Here is a 12,834-nt window from a genome sequence, read left to right on the forward strand (position 1 = left end):
TTTCCTCCCTACAAAAACGCGATGTTAAGGCAGCCGCCTTAACAACAAAGCGCTACGGGAAACCTTGTATGTATTGTTCATCGTGTGAGGCAATGCAAATTAAACAATAAAAAAAAAACAAATACCTGTTTGAATTGGTCCAGGTTATCGGGGGACTGTTATTACTGACGGACAGGTGTCGCGGTGTGACTGCAGCCAGGCACGTAAGCAAACCCTCGTCTCCATGGTACGTCTGTCGCTTTCACTCATTTGCCGCTTTTCCACTAATGCAGGGGTAGGCAATCCAGAACGTTGAAAGAGCCATTTTGGACCCAAATAACACTACGGTGTCAAACGCGATTCATATAAAACTTGCGGGCCGCGCTAACATTAAACTTCCATATTAAGGTGGGTGCCGCAATTGGCCCGCGGGCCGCATGTTTAAGACCCCTGCTATAGTTTATTCAATACTGTCAGTAAGAAGTCACCATTGATGTTAATTGGTCACCGAATGAAGCCTTTTTCAGGAGTACCTGTTGCTGTTTGTTTACACTGAACTGACTGGGCGCTAAAATACTGATTGTATGTGACTCCTTTTATATTTAACTAAATTCTTCATAAAGTAACTTTCCACAAACATAATTTACCCCAGTTTTCATGTCTTACCTTTACTTTGGTGTGTAAACAAGCACCATATTGAACTTATTAAACCATTTAGCAGCAACTTTCTTTTGACAACTTTTGCAAATGGGTGAGTCATGGTCTTCAATGATTCCCTCGTCCTTTAAGTACCCAAAATGTTCTCACTCTTTAGACTTCAGCTTTTTTTTAATTTTTATTGAAATATTGTAGGTTTGTGCACAATGATTTTTTTAGTGGATACCAGCATACAATACCCTGCCGACAATATGATGTATTTAATTTCCTAAGGTTAAAGGTGACCTGTTTTTGTTGTTACAATGTTTGTTTATGCACTTTGACACAACCTTCCTCATACTTGTTTGGCTGCTTCTGTTAGTGGGTTTTTGCAATCTTTTTACGCTGTGCTGTATAGCAAGGTGGATGTATTTTTTTATGACAAAGTGAGGCTATAGGGTGACGAGCACTAACTCTCTGTGCAGCTGTACCTAATGTTGTGACCGGATGAATCTATATATTGTTTTTTTTCGACCGTGTGCAGAAACAAAATGGTGGTGACATCTTCAAGGTATACACAACCCCTGGCAAAACTTGTGGAATCACTAGTTGAATTTTGTTTGAAAAAAAGCAGATAACAGACATGACACCGAACTAGGGTAATTTCAAAGGGCTATGTTCTGGCTTTAGGAAACACTAAAATAAATACATTAAATTAATTGTGGAAGTCAATAACCGTTTCATTTTTATATCAAGCTGAGTGAAAAAAATATGGAATTACTCAATTCTGAGGACAACATATGAATTCATGAAATACAAAAATATACTACTAGTACTTTGTTGCACCACCTCTGGCTTTTATAACAGCTCGCAGTCTCTGTTGCAGGGAGTTAACTCGTGACAACAATACTCTTAGTCAATCTTGGTCCAACTTTCTCTGATTGCTGATGTTACAGTAGGTCAGCTTTGCAGGTTGGAGTCTTGTTACTGACCGTTTTTTTCAGTTCCCACCACACCACATATTTTCAATTGGATTGAGATCCATTTATTTGCCGGCCATGACATTGACCTTAGTTATGATTCTTCAAGGACAGTTTTTAGTTTTTGCTCTATGGCAAGATGCATTATCGTTTGGAAAAAATTTATAATTTCATTTCCCAAACATAATTTTGATTGATGGAACAAGAAAAATGTCCAAAATGTCAACATAAACGTGTGCATTGATCTAAGATGTAATGACAGCCATCCTTCCCATGCAATTACCTGACATGCAGCCCCAACTAAACCCTCCAAAGTGCTGCAAGTTAAATATTTTGGCATCATATTCAGGCCACATAACCAGGTAGTCCTGAATCCGATTGGAATCTGCTCTTTTCAAATGTGACTGAAGACTAAACTTAATCCCCCCTTTATGTGATTTTTTTTTTTCATCGGCTTTTGGCGAGCTACATCACTCGTATGCGCCAGAAAGACGAAGTCGCCAGCGGAAATGGATATTTTACCTTAACACCCAGTTTTGGTTTATATTTAAGGCGGACACATTTTCGGTGCATCACTTGTCAAATAATGGGCTATATGTGGTATATACAAATATATATTTTGATTCCAAAGAATAAGCAATTGCTGAATTACTGGAATTGACGCTTTGGCGCATTTGCTTACATGTGAGTTGAAAAATAAGACTCCCGTAACTCCTCGCTGATGTCCATGTCTCCTCTGCTTAAATGAAAAGTTTACAACCCTCCTAAATACATTACAGTTTATACGTCCATTTATACATTATATTACTTTCCTTTACTGTTACCTAAAAAACAAAATAAAAAGGAGTTTTTATTTTATAGTTGTAGCGACTTCCTCCCTTTGTTTTCACTTTATCAAAGTGCGCATGCTAGTGACGTTCAATCAATCAATCAATGTTTATTTATATAGCCCCAAATCACAAATGTCTCAAAGGACTGCACAAATCATTACGACTACAACATCCTCGGAAGAACCCACAAAAGGGCAAGGAAAACTCACACCCAGTGGGCAGGGAGAATTCACATCCAGTGGGACGCCAGTGACAATGCTGACTATGAGAAACCTTGGAGAGGACCTCAGATGTGGGCAACCCCCCCCCCTCTAGGGGACCGAAAGCAATGGATGTCGAGCGGGTCTAACATGATACTGTGAAAGTTCAATACATAGTGGCTCCAAGACAGCAGCGAGAGTCCCGTCCACAGGAAACCATCTCAAGCGGATCAGCAGCGTAGAGATGTCCCCAACCGATACAGGCGAGCGGTCCATCCTGGGTCCCGACGAGCGGTCCATCCTGGGTCTCGACTCTGGACAGTCAGTACTTCATCCATGGTCATTTGGACCGAACCCCCTCCACAAGGGAGGGGGGGACATAGGAGAAAGAAAAGAAGCGACAGATCAACTGGTCTAAAAAGGAGGTCTATTTAAAGGCTAGAGTATACAGATGAGTTTTAAGATGAGACTTAAATGCTGGGGGCTACATTGGGTCCTGTGCGTGTTTACTCTGGAGTCTGATAAAAATTGATTGATTGATACTTTTATTAGTAGATTGCACAGTTCAGTACATATTCCGTACAATTGACCACTAAATGGTAACACCCCAATAAGTTTTTCAACTTGTTTAAGTCAGGGTCCACATTAATCAATTCATGGTAATACTGCATTTTACTTGCAGTGTAAACATCAGTCCATCCATTTTCTCTACCGCTTGTCCCTTCCGGGGTTGTGGGGGGTGCTGGCGCCTATCTCAGCTGCATTCGGGCGGAAGGCGGCGTACACCCTGGACAAGTCACCATCTCATTGCAGGGCCAACACAGACAGACAGACAGACAACATTCACACTCACATTCACACACTAGGGCCAATTTAGTGTTGCCAATCAACTTATTCTCAGGTGAATGTCTTTGGAAGTGGGAGGAAGCCGGAGTACCCGGAGGGAACCCACGCAGTCACGGGGAGAACATGCAAACTCCACACAGAAAATCCTCGAGCTCTGGATCAAACCCAGGACTACTCAGAACCTTCGTATTGTGAGGCACATGCTCACTTGTGAACCATAGGCAAAATATTTAAAAAAGTGCAGTTCCCCTTTAAACTGTGTACATTTTCAAAAGATACATTATGATACTTTTGCAGAAAGTCGGGCGTGATTACATTTGCAATCTAAAAATGCCTCAAAAAACAAACATTTTATGGACAGACTCAAAAAACGAGTTACAAAAGTGACTGTGGAGCCAAATTTACACCAGAGAATTTACAATACATACTATTTAGACCACAAGGACTTATTTTAAATGTAGATTGAAACCATAACGCACTGTAGGTCCCCTTTAATGCATGCTGCCTTTACAAATGACTCACACAAATAACCAGTGACCTTAAAGGCCTACTGAAACCCACTACTACCCACCACGCAGTCTGATAGTTTATATATCAATGATGAAATATTAACATTGCAACACATGCCAATATGGCTTTTTTAGTTTACTAAATTACAATTTTAAATTTCCCGGGAGTTTCGTATTGGAAACGTCGTGTAATGATGACGTGTACGCGTGACGTCACGGGGTTTTAGGAAGTATGAGCGCTACGCACACACACAGGTAAAAGTCGTCTGCTTTAACGGCATAATTACACAGTATTCTGGACATCTGTGTTGCTGAATCTTTTGCAATTTGTTCAATTAATATTGGAGAAGTCACAGTAGGAAGATGGAGTTGGGAAGCTTTAGCCTTTAGCCACACAAATCAATCAATCAATCAATCAATCAATCAATGTTTATTTATATAGCCCCAAATCACAAATGCCTCAAAGGACTGCACAAATCATTACGACTACAACATCCTCGGAAGAACCCACAAAAGGGCAAGGAAAACTCACACCCAGTGGGCAGGGAGAATTCACATCCAGTGGGACGCCAGTGACAATGCTGACTATGAGAAACCTTGGAGAGGACCTCAGATGTGGGCAACCCCCCCCCTCTAGGGGACCGAAAGCAATGGATGTCGAGCGGGTCTAACATGATACTGTGAAAGTTCAATCCATAGTGGCTCCAACACAGCCGCGAGAGTTCAGTTCAAGCGGATCCAAGACAGCAGCGAGAGTCCCGTCCACAGGAGACCATCTCAAGCGGAGGCGGATCAGCAGCGTAGAGGTGTCCCCAACCGATACAGGCGAGCGGTCCATCCTGGGTCCCGACGAGCGGTCCATCCTGGGTCTCGACTCTGGACAGCCAGTACTTCATCCATGGTCATCGGACCGGACCCCCTCCACAAGGGAGGGGGGGACATAGGAGAAAGAAAAGAAGCGGCAGATCAACTGGTCTAAAAAGGAGGTCTATTTAAAGGCTAGAGTATACAGATCAGTTTTAAGGTGAGACTTAAATGCTTCTACTGAGGTAGAATCTCTAACTGTTACCGGGAGGGCATTCCAGAGTACTGGAGCCCGAACGGAAAACGCTCTATAGCCCGCAGACTTTTTTTGGGCTCTAGGAATCACTAATAAGCCGGAGTCTTTTGAACGCAGATTTCTTGCCGGGACATATGGTACAATACAATCGGCAAGATAGGATGGAGCTAGACCGTGTAGTTTTTTATACGTAAGTAGTAAAACCTTAAAGTCACATCTTAAGTGCACAGGAAGCCAGTGCAGGTGAGCCAGTACAGGTGTAATGTGATCAAACTTTCTTGTTCTTGACAAAAGTCTAGCAGCCGCATTTTGTACCAACTGTAATCTTTTAATGCTAGACATGGGGAGACCCGAAAATAATACGTTACAGTAGTCGAGGCGAGACGTAACAAACGCATGGATAATGATCTCGGCGTCTTTAGTGGACAAAATGGAGCGAATTTTAGCGATATTACGGAGATCAAAGAAGGCCGTTTTAGTAACGCTTTTAATGTGCGACTCAAAGGAGAGAGTTGGGTCGAAGATAATACCCAGATTTTTTACAAACACACGGTGTTTCCTTGTTTACAATTCCCAGAGGTGAAAATTTACTATGGATCACAGCACGGTCAAGCGAACATGAATCCAGACCAAATGTCAACCAGCAGGTTTCGGTGAGAGAATTGTGGTTAAAAAGTCAGTTCTTACCGGATAAAAGCTGAGCTTGTGCCGTCCATAGCTGCCGTCGATTCCCCTGAGACATTGACGTCAACATCCGGCCGTGGACACACCCCTTCGACTATCAGGTACTATTAAACTCACTAAAACACTAGCAACACAATAGAAAGATAAGGGATTTCCGGGAATTATCCTAGTAAATGTGTCTAAAAACATCGGATTACGTCCCAATGCTATCGCGGTTTTTTTCTTTCTAGTCCGTCGCTATCAATATCCTCAAACACGAATCTTTCTTCGTCGCTCAAATTAATTGGGAAATTGTCGTTTTCTCGGTCCGAATAGCTGTTTTTGTTGGAGGCTCCCATTAAAATCAATGTGAATATCTGAGGAGCCGTCAACATGTGACGTCATCGTCCGCGACTTCCGGTAAAGGCGAGGCTTTTTCAGGAAGTACCAAAAGTGGCGAACTTCATCGTCGATTTTCTCTACTAAATCCTTTCAGCAAAAATATGGCAATATCGCAAAATGATCAAGTATGACACATAGAATGGACCTGCTATTTCTTTTCCAATAAGAAAATCTTATTTCAGTAGGCCTTTTAAAGATGTCAACAACAAGCACTGGCTGGTCCGTACAGTTTTTCCTGCAGGATTGTCATGGTCTGACTTGCATAATTGGCCATGATGCATGTGCATATCTATTTTAGGCACGCTTTGGGAGACAAAAAAGCAATTTAAATACATTTCAAAGTACAAAATAACTTTCTTCTGTCACTTCTTTTTGTGGTGGGTTTTGTCACAACCAAGACCGAGCTGCCCCTGGGTGCTCTTGGATAGGGGCAGTGGGCCCAAACCTGCACAGGCTGCTTGTTGAGAACAAAGATACGTGCTTTCATAAAGTCTCCTGCCTCCGCTTTCGGAGTCTCTAAAAGACCAGAGAAATTTGCCATATTTGTCACTACTCCTTGTATTTTTTCTTCAAAAGCACAATCTGTAGGGGGTCTGACTACTCGCTCCCCCCTCTGTCTTCTTATTCTCTGGCAGACCCCGGTTGCTTATGAGGTGCGTTAAGAAGCAGAGTTACGATGCAATTTTCTTTACGTTGTTGTACTCGACCGGTGGTCAGCAACCTGTGGCTCACTAGCTGCATGCAACTCTTTAGTGCAGGGGTCGGGAACCTTTTTGGCTGAGAGAGCCATGTAAGCCAAATGTTTAAAAATGTATTTCCGTGAGAGCCATGTCATATTTTTTAACAAAATGCGTGCATTTGTATGTAAGACCAACCTTTTTTAATCCTCTTATTCTTTTTAATAACACTGTTATTCTGAAGCTAACCAATAATAAATACAATACTTCTTACCATTAACGTGACTTCTTGCACAGGTGCGGTAGAAAACTGACGGATGGATTAAAATGCATGAGAATTGTTTGATATTTTGAACGTTTTTTTAAACACTGTGATTACCAGCGGAGTTATTCATTACTTATCGTGTTAAGCAATGTCAGCTAAGATGTATCTGAGAGCCAGATGCAGTCATCCAAAGAGCCACATCTGGCTCTAGAGCCATAGGTTCCCTACCCCTGCTTTAGTGCGTGGCTCCCTGGAGCATTTTTAAAAAAGAATTAGAAATGGGGAAAAAAATGGGTGAAAAATATTGTTTTTGTTTTAGTATGTTTTTTGTTTGGGGACAAACATGACACAAACCTTCCCAAATGTTAAAAAGCCCACTGTTTAATATTTTTGTGTAGGATAGGATAGGTCTTTATTGTCATTGCACAAGTACAACAAAACTTTGTCAGCACAAACCCGTTCAAGATTAGACAAACAGTGTACAGGGTTACTGAACAGCCACGTAAAAGACGGGGAAAAAGGTAACACTCTGGGGAAGGATGAGTACAAAAAATACAATCGCGACTGGGCTCCTAAGGGGGCCCAGTCTGGGATGGGAAAAAACCTACATAGCAAAAAAACCTACATAGCAAAGCACATAAATATTACAACATACATCTCGAGATATCTAGCAACAGAGGGAAGGGAGTGCGGGGTCATGGTGGTAGGCCGCAGCTCTCAGGTGCTGACCGTCCTTTCATCACCCCTATGGGATTTGAGTCGAGGGCGTTGGGGTATGTATGTGTCTGGCGTATATTTTTATGGTTGTGTATAAGCCTGCAGTGTGTCTCTGTTCCGTGGCCTTGATGTCATGCAGTCGCTAGTCCAAAGTCAACAACAGATGTGTGTCCATGAGAGACAAGAAGGGAGTTAGTTGTGTCTTTGCTGCACTGTCCTTCAGGATAGTCTAGAAGCCAGGGAAACAATCCAAGTTAGAAAGTTTTGTATACGAGTGAAAACCAAATTTGCTTTTCACTCTAAATTGTCCTTGACTGGTCCTCAAACCTGCGGGTCAGACAGTCCGATGTGATCCAAAATCACAAGAGTGTCCACAGTTCTTCCCGCGTCCTCCAATCATTTGTGGCAGCTTTGGGGTACTTTAAAGACTGTGCCAGCTACTTCCAATTTGTCGACAAATCAGAGTAACGCGTACTCCAATCAGCAGATGTCCTGACGTCATAATTCCGAATAGGTAGATATCGTCAAGTCCTCGGCTGAAAAGGGTCGCCAGGCACGCGGCACTCCTTGTCCCAAGAGTCCGTCGTATGTCCAGCAACAACCGCTCTGTCACGACAAGCAGGTTCCCTTAAACCCAAGATCTTGTCAATTTCGTTGAGGCCAGCTAATTTGTTGATTTGGAGAGCAGTGCAAAAAGAGGCAACAAAAAAGTTAAGACAAGACAAAGAAGCAAGCCGGAGAGGAAAGGGGAGTGTCCACCATTGATGAGTGCCAGAGAAAGTGTGTATGCTTCATTTATGAGAGTATTTAGGAACACTGTTTTGTCCTACTAATTTCGGCGGCTCTTGAACTCACCATGGTGTGGACTGTGATGCAACAGTTTGTTTACATGGAAAATCTTCCACTCTTTTGTCTCATTTTGTCCACCAAACGTTTCATGCTGTGCGTGACTGCACAACGGTGCTCTTTGTTGATGTTATTGACTTGTTGGATGGAGTGTTAATCAGGCATATTTGGTCAGTGCATGACTGCAAGCTAATCAATGCTCAGATGCTATTTAGGCTAGCTGTATGTACATATTGCATCATTATGCTTCATTTGTAAGTATATTTGAGCTCATTTGATATCCTCTACTTTAATCCTCTTTGTATATAATTTAGTTTTTCACTTCTCATGACACATTTCAGATAGTTGTTTGTGTGTCATGTTGTTCCAGACCACAGCAAACATTACCTAGCATTTCAAAGATCCATCCATTTTCTACCCGTTGTCCATTTTGGGGTGGCGGGGGGTGCCGGAGCCTATCTCAGCTGCATTCGGGCAAAAGGCGGGGTACACCCCGGACAAGTCCCCACCTCAACACAGGGCCAATGCCAAAGATTGTGATAAATATATTAAAAGAAGACAGCCCGCCGTTTCCTTTAACTTCGACACACACATCTATACCTTTTTTGGCTTTTAAAAGCCAGTCATTTCCAGGAGTTATCGCACCTTCTGAGTAGCCTCTGATTTGCTAATGGTTTTTAATGATGTAAAAATTTGTAGAATAAATATTACATTTTAACATTTCTGTCAATGAAGATTTGCTTCAGCCTGCGACACATACCGTATTTCCTTGAATTGCCGCCGGGGCGCTAATTAATTTAAAACCTCGTCTCACTCCTGCGTTTAGCAAAGGCATGCGGTAAAAGTAAGCATGCGCTAATTATTTTAAAACCTCTTCTCACTGCGGCACTTGCCAAATGTATGCAGTAAAAATTTGAGTGTGATGTAAGCTAGGACCTTAAATCCTACTGAATAGCTCTTAATCTTCTTCCCTTTATGCGATTTCAAATTACCGGTGTTGAAATCAGCCTCCTCCATTTTGAAAATGATGACAGGGCAAGTGTCACTCCTGACGTCACGAGTTTGACCAGGCGGTAATACTAAGCATGCGCTAATTATTTTGGGAAGCAAGTTGGACTCGGCAGTAATTCAAGGCAGCCGCATACTATATGGCCTATGGCAATTCAAGGAAATACGGTAGTCATTTCGATAGTCGGTTATTATAGCTAATGTAGACACTTTCGTCATGTGTTGCCTTTATCATAACACTTATACACTGCTTTTAATTTTTTGCGGCTCCAGACAAATTTGATTATCGTATTTTTAGTCCAATATGGCTCTCAATGTTTTGGGTTGCCGACCCCTGCACGAGACAAATGGCCTTCCTCAAACAGTCCCATCATAATGTATTCATGACATGAGACGACACAACAGCATGACATTCTTTTATTACCTTAGCATTAGTGTGGAAACATTTTAGACAAGAACATGGTAACAAATGCTATTACAAATGGGTATGCTTTGGCCAAAAACAAAATGTCCTTTTTGAAGCCAATTAATGTTTTGTTTTTTTGCATTAAGTTTGTTTATATAGGAGAAACTAGACCTCACTTTTGGTTGCGCCTTTTCCTCAAATGACTTTCTTCATGTTTTACTGTAGTTCCATGCAAGTTAGCTAAGTGGCATTGTGGAGAAAATATTTGTTTGCTGTGGGCTCCAAATGTATTTTAATTTTTTTCCAAACAGAAAAATATAACAACTCCACCAATGGCTGGCATATGTAACAGAACATACTTAACATTTAAATGTATGTTTTTTTTGTTTTTTTTAACAATTACAAGTCATTTTTCGGAAATTGCCTTTTGGCCTGAGATCGATAGGTTGTGAGTTCAAAGACTATAAAAAATGGGACCCATTTTCTCCCTGCTTGGCACTCAGCATCAAGGGTTGGAATTGGGGATTAAATCACCAAAAATTGAAACCCGGGCGGGGCCACCGCTGCTTCCCACCGCTACCTTCACCTCCCAGGGGGTGATCAAGGGTGATGGGTCAAATGCAGAGAATAATTTCCCCACACCTACAGTGGGGCAAAAAAGTATTTAGTCAGCCAGCGATTGTGCAAGTTCTCCCACTTAAAATGATGACAGAGGTCTGTAATTTTCATCATAGGTACACTTCAACTGTGAGAGACAGAATGTGAAAAAAAAAATCCAGGAACTCACCTTGTAGGAATTTTAAATAACTTATTTGTAAATTATGGTGGAAAATAAGTATTTGGTCAACCATTCAAAGCTCTCACTGATGGAAGGAGGTTTTGGCTCAAAATCTCACGATACATGGCCCCATTCATTCTTTCCTTAACACGGATCAATCGTCCTGTCCCCTTAGCAGAAAAACAGCCCCAAAGCATGGTGTTTCCACCCCCATGCTTTACAGTAGGTGTGGTGTTCTTGGGATGCAACTCAGTATTCTTCTTCCTCCAAACACGACGAGTTGAGTTTATACCAAAATGGATACATGGATGATACAGCAGAGGATTGGGAGAATGTCATGTGGTCAGATGAAACCAAAATAGAACTTTTTGGTATAAACTCAACTCGTCGTGTTTGGAGGAAGAAGAATACTGAGTTGCATCTCAAGAACACCATACCTACTGTGAAGCATGGGAGTGGAAACATCATGCTTTGGGGCTGTTTTTCTGCTAAGGGGACAGGACGATTGATCCTTGTTAAGGAAAGAATGAATGGGGCCATGTATCGTGAGATTTTGAGCCAAAACCTCCTTCCATCAGTGAGAGCTTTGAATGTTGACCAAATACTTATTTTCCACCATAACTTAAAAATAAATTCCTTAAAATACCTACAATGTGAATTCCTGGATTTTTTTCACATTCTGTCTCTCACAGTTGAAGTGTACCTATGATGAAAATTACAGACCTCTGTCATCATTTTAAGTGGGAGAACTTGGACAATAGGTGGCTGACTAAATACTTTTTTGCCCCACTGTAGTGTGTGTGTGACAATCATTGGTACTTTAACTTCAATGATTAGCGTTCAAAGCTGTCAAAGACGGATGTCATGGTTGCAGTGTTGCTGATAAACGGTTGAGTAAGATTGTACGTTTTTCCCCAAAAACTACTTTGGTAACATAGAGTTGTCCTGCTGCACCGCTGGGGCGCATGTTGCATGGTGTATCAGGAAAAGGTTGAGTAGTATTGATTGGGCTCCTTTGCACATTTAATGGCCGCCAGTTCCAATAGACTTGTTCAGATCTTTTATAGTTTACCATGTGTATGTATCAAAATGATTACTGGATGCCTAAAAGCTTGGTTTATTGCATTTTTTTTTAGTTCTGTTAAACCCTGTGTGTCATCATTTTATATCCCTGTAAAACTGTAACAAATGAAAGGATGAGTCACTTTTTAAAAGCAGAGAATTAGGAAATACAACATTTTGTCTCCTTTTATGAAATTCTCTCCACAGACTTTAAAATAAGATAGATCACACATTACTATCTAAATGTTACATCATTGACCTCATATATATGGACTGCTTTTACAGCTAGATTGTATTATTAATGATATTTTATGTCATTAATGTCTGATTATTTTTTTGATGGGATTTACAAGAGTGTTTCCCTCTTTATTTGGTCTTTTATAATCCCTATTAATCCTCTTTATTGCGTTAGGAATTATGCATCCCGACTTGGTGTAATGCAGTGTCACAGCATTTAATCTTAGCACATGGTTCTATTTATAACTTAATAAGTACATTTCACGTTTGAACCGATACAGTGCTACTACCAGGGAATAAGTACCGATACTCCAATTACTTTTATGTGTGTTCATGTTGTGGTAAATGTTAATTGTTAGATAATTCAATGTCATTTTTTATCCATCCATCCATTTTCTGCCGCTTATTCCCGTTCGGGGTCGCGGGGGGCGCTGGCGCCCATCTCAGCTACAATCGGGCGGAAGGCGGGGTACACCCTGGACAAGTCGCCACCTCATCGCAGGGCCAACACAGATAGACAGACAACATTCATAGTGTAAATACGTGGATGGACTAACAGGGTTTCCTTCTCTGATTGTTTGGATAAACTATTCAATGGGGAAGACAATTTTTTCCAATATCCATCAAGTCTGCCAAATGAACAATTTGATTGATTAATTGATTGGGACTTTTATTAGTAGATTGCACAGTAAAGTACATATTCCGTACAATTCACCACTATGGTCCATCCATC

At 41.4% G+C, this 12,834-nt stretch overlaps 1 protein-coding gene across 3 annotated transcripts in view; it reads left to right on the plus strand.

The window, feature by feature from the left end:
* oxr1a (oxidation resistance 1a) overlaps positions 1–12,834 on the plus strand; it is a 427,940-nt gene that overhangs the window by 49,842 nt on the left and 365,264 nt on the right. The gene's annotated exons all lie outside the window — the stretch shown is intronic.

Source organism: Nerophis ophidion, linkage group LG11 (assembly GCF_033978795.1).
Source record: "Nerophis ophidion isolate RoL-2023_Sa linkage group LG11, RoL_Noph_v1.0, whole genome shotgun sequence".
NCBI classification, from domain to species: Eukaryota; Metazoa; Chordata; class Actinopteri; order Syngnathiformes; family Syngnathidae; genus Nerophis; species Nerophis ophidion.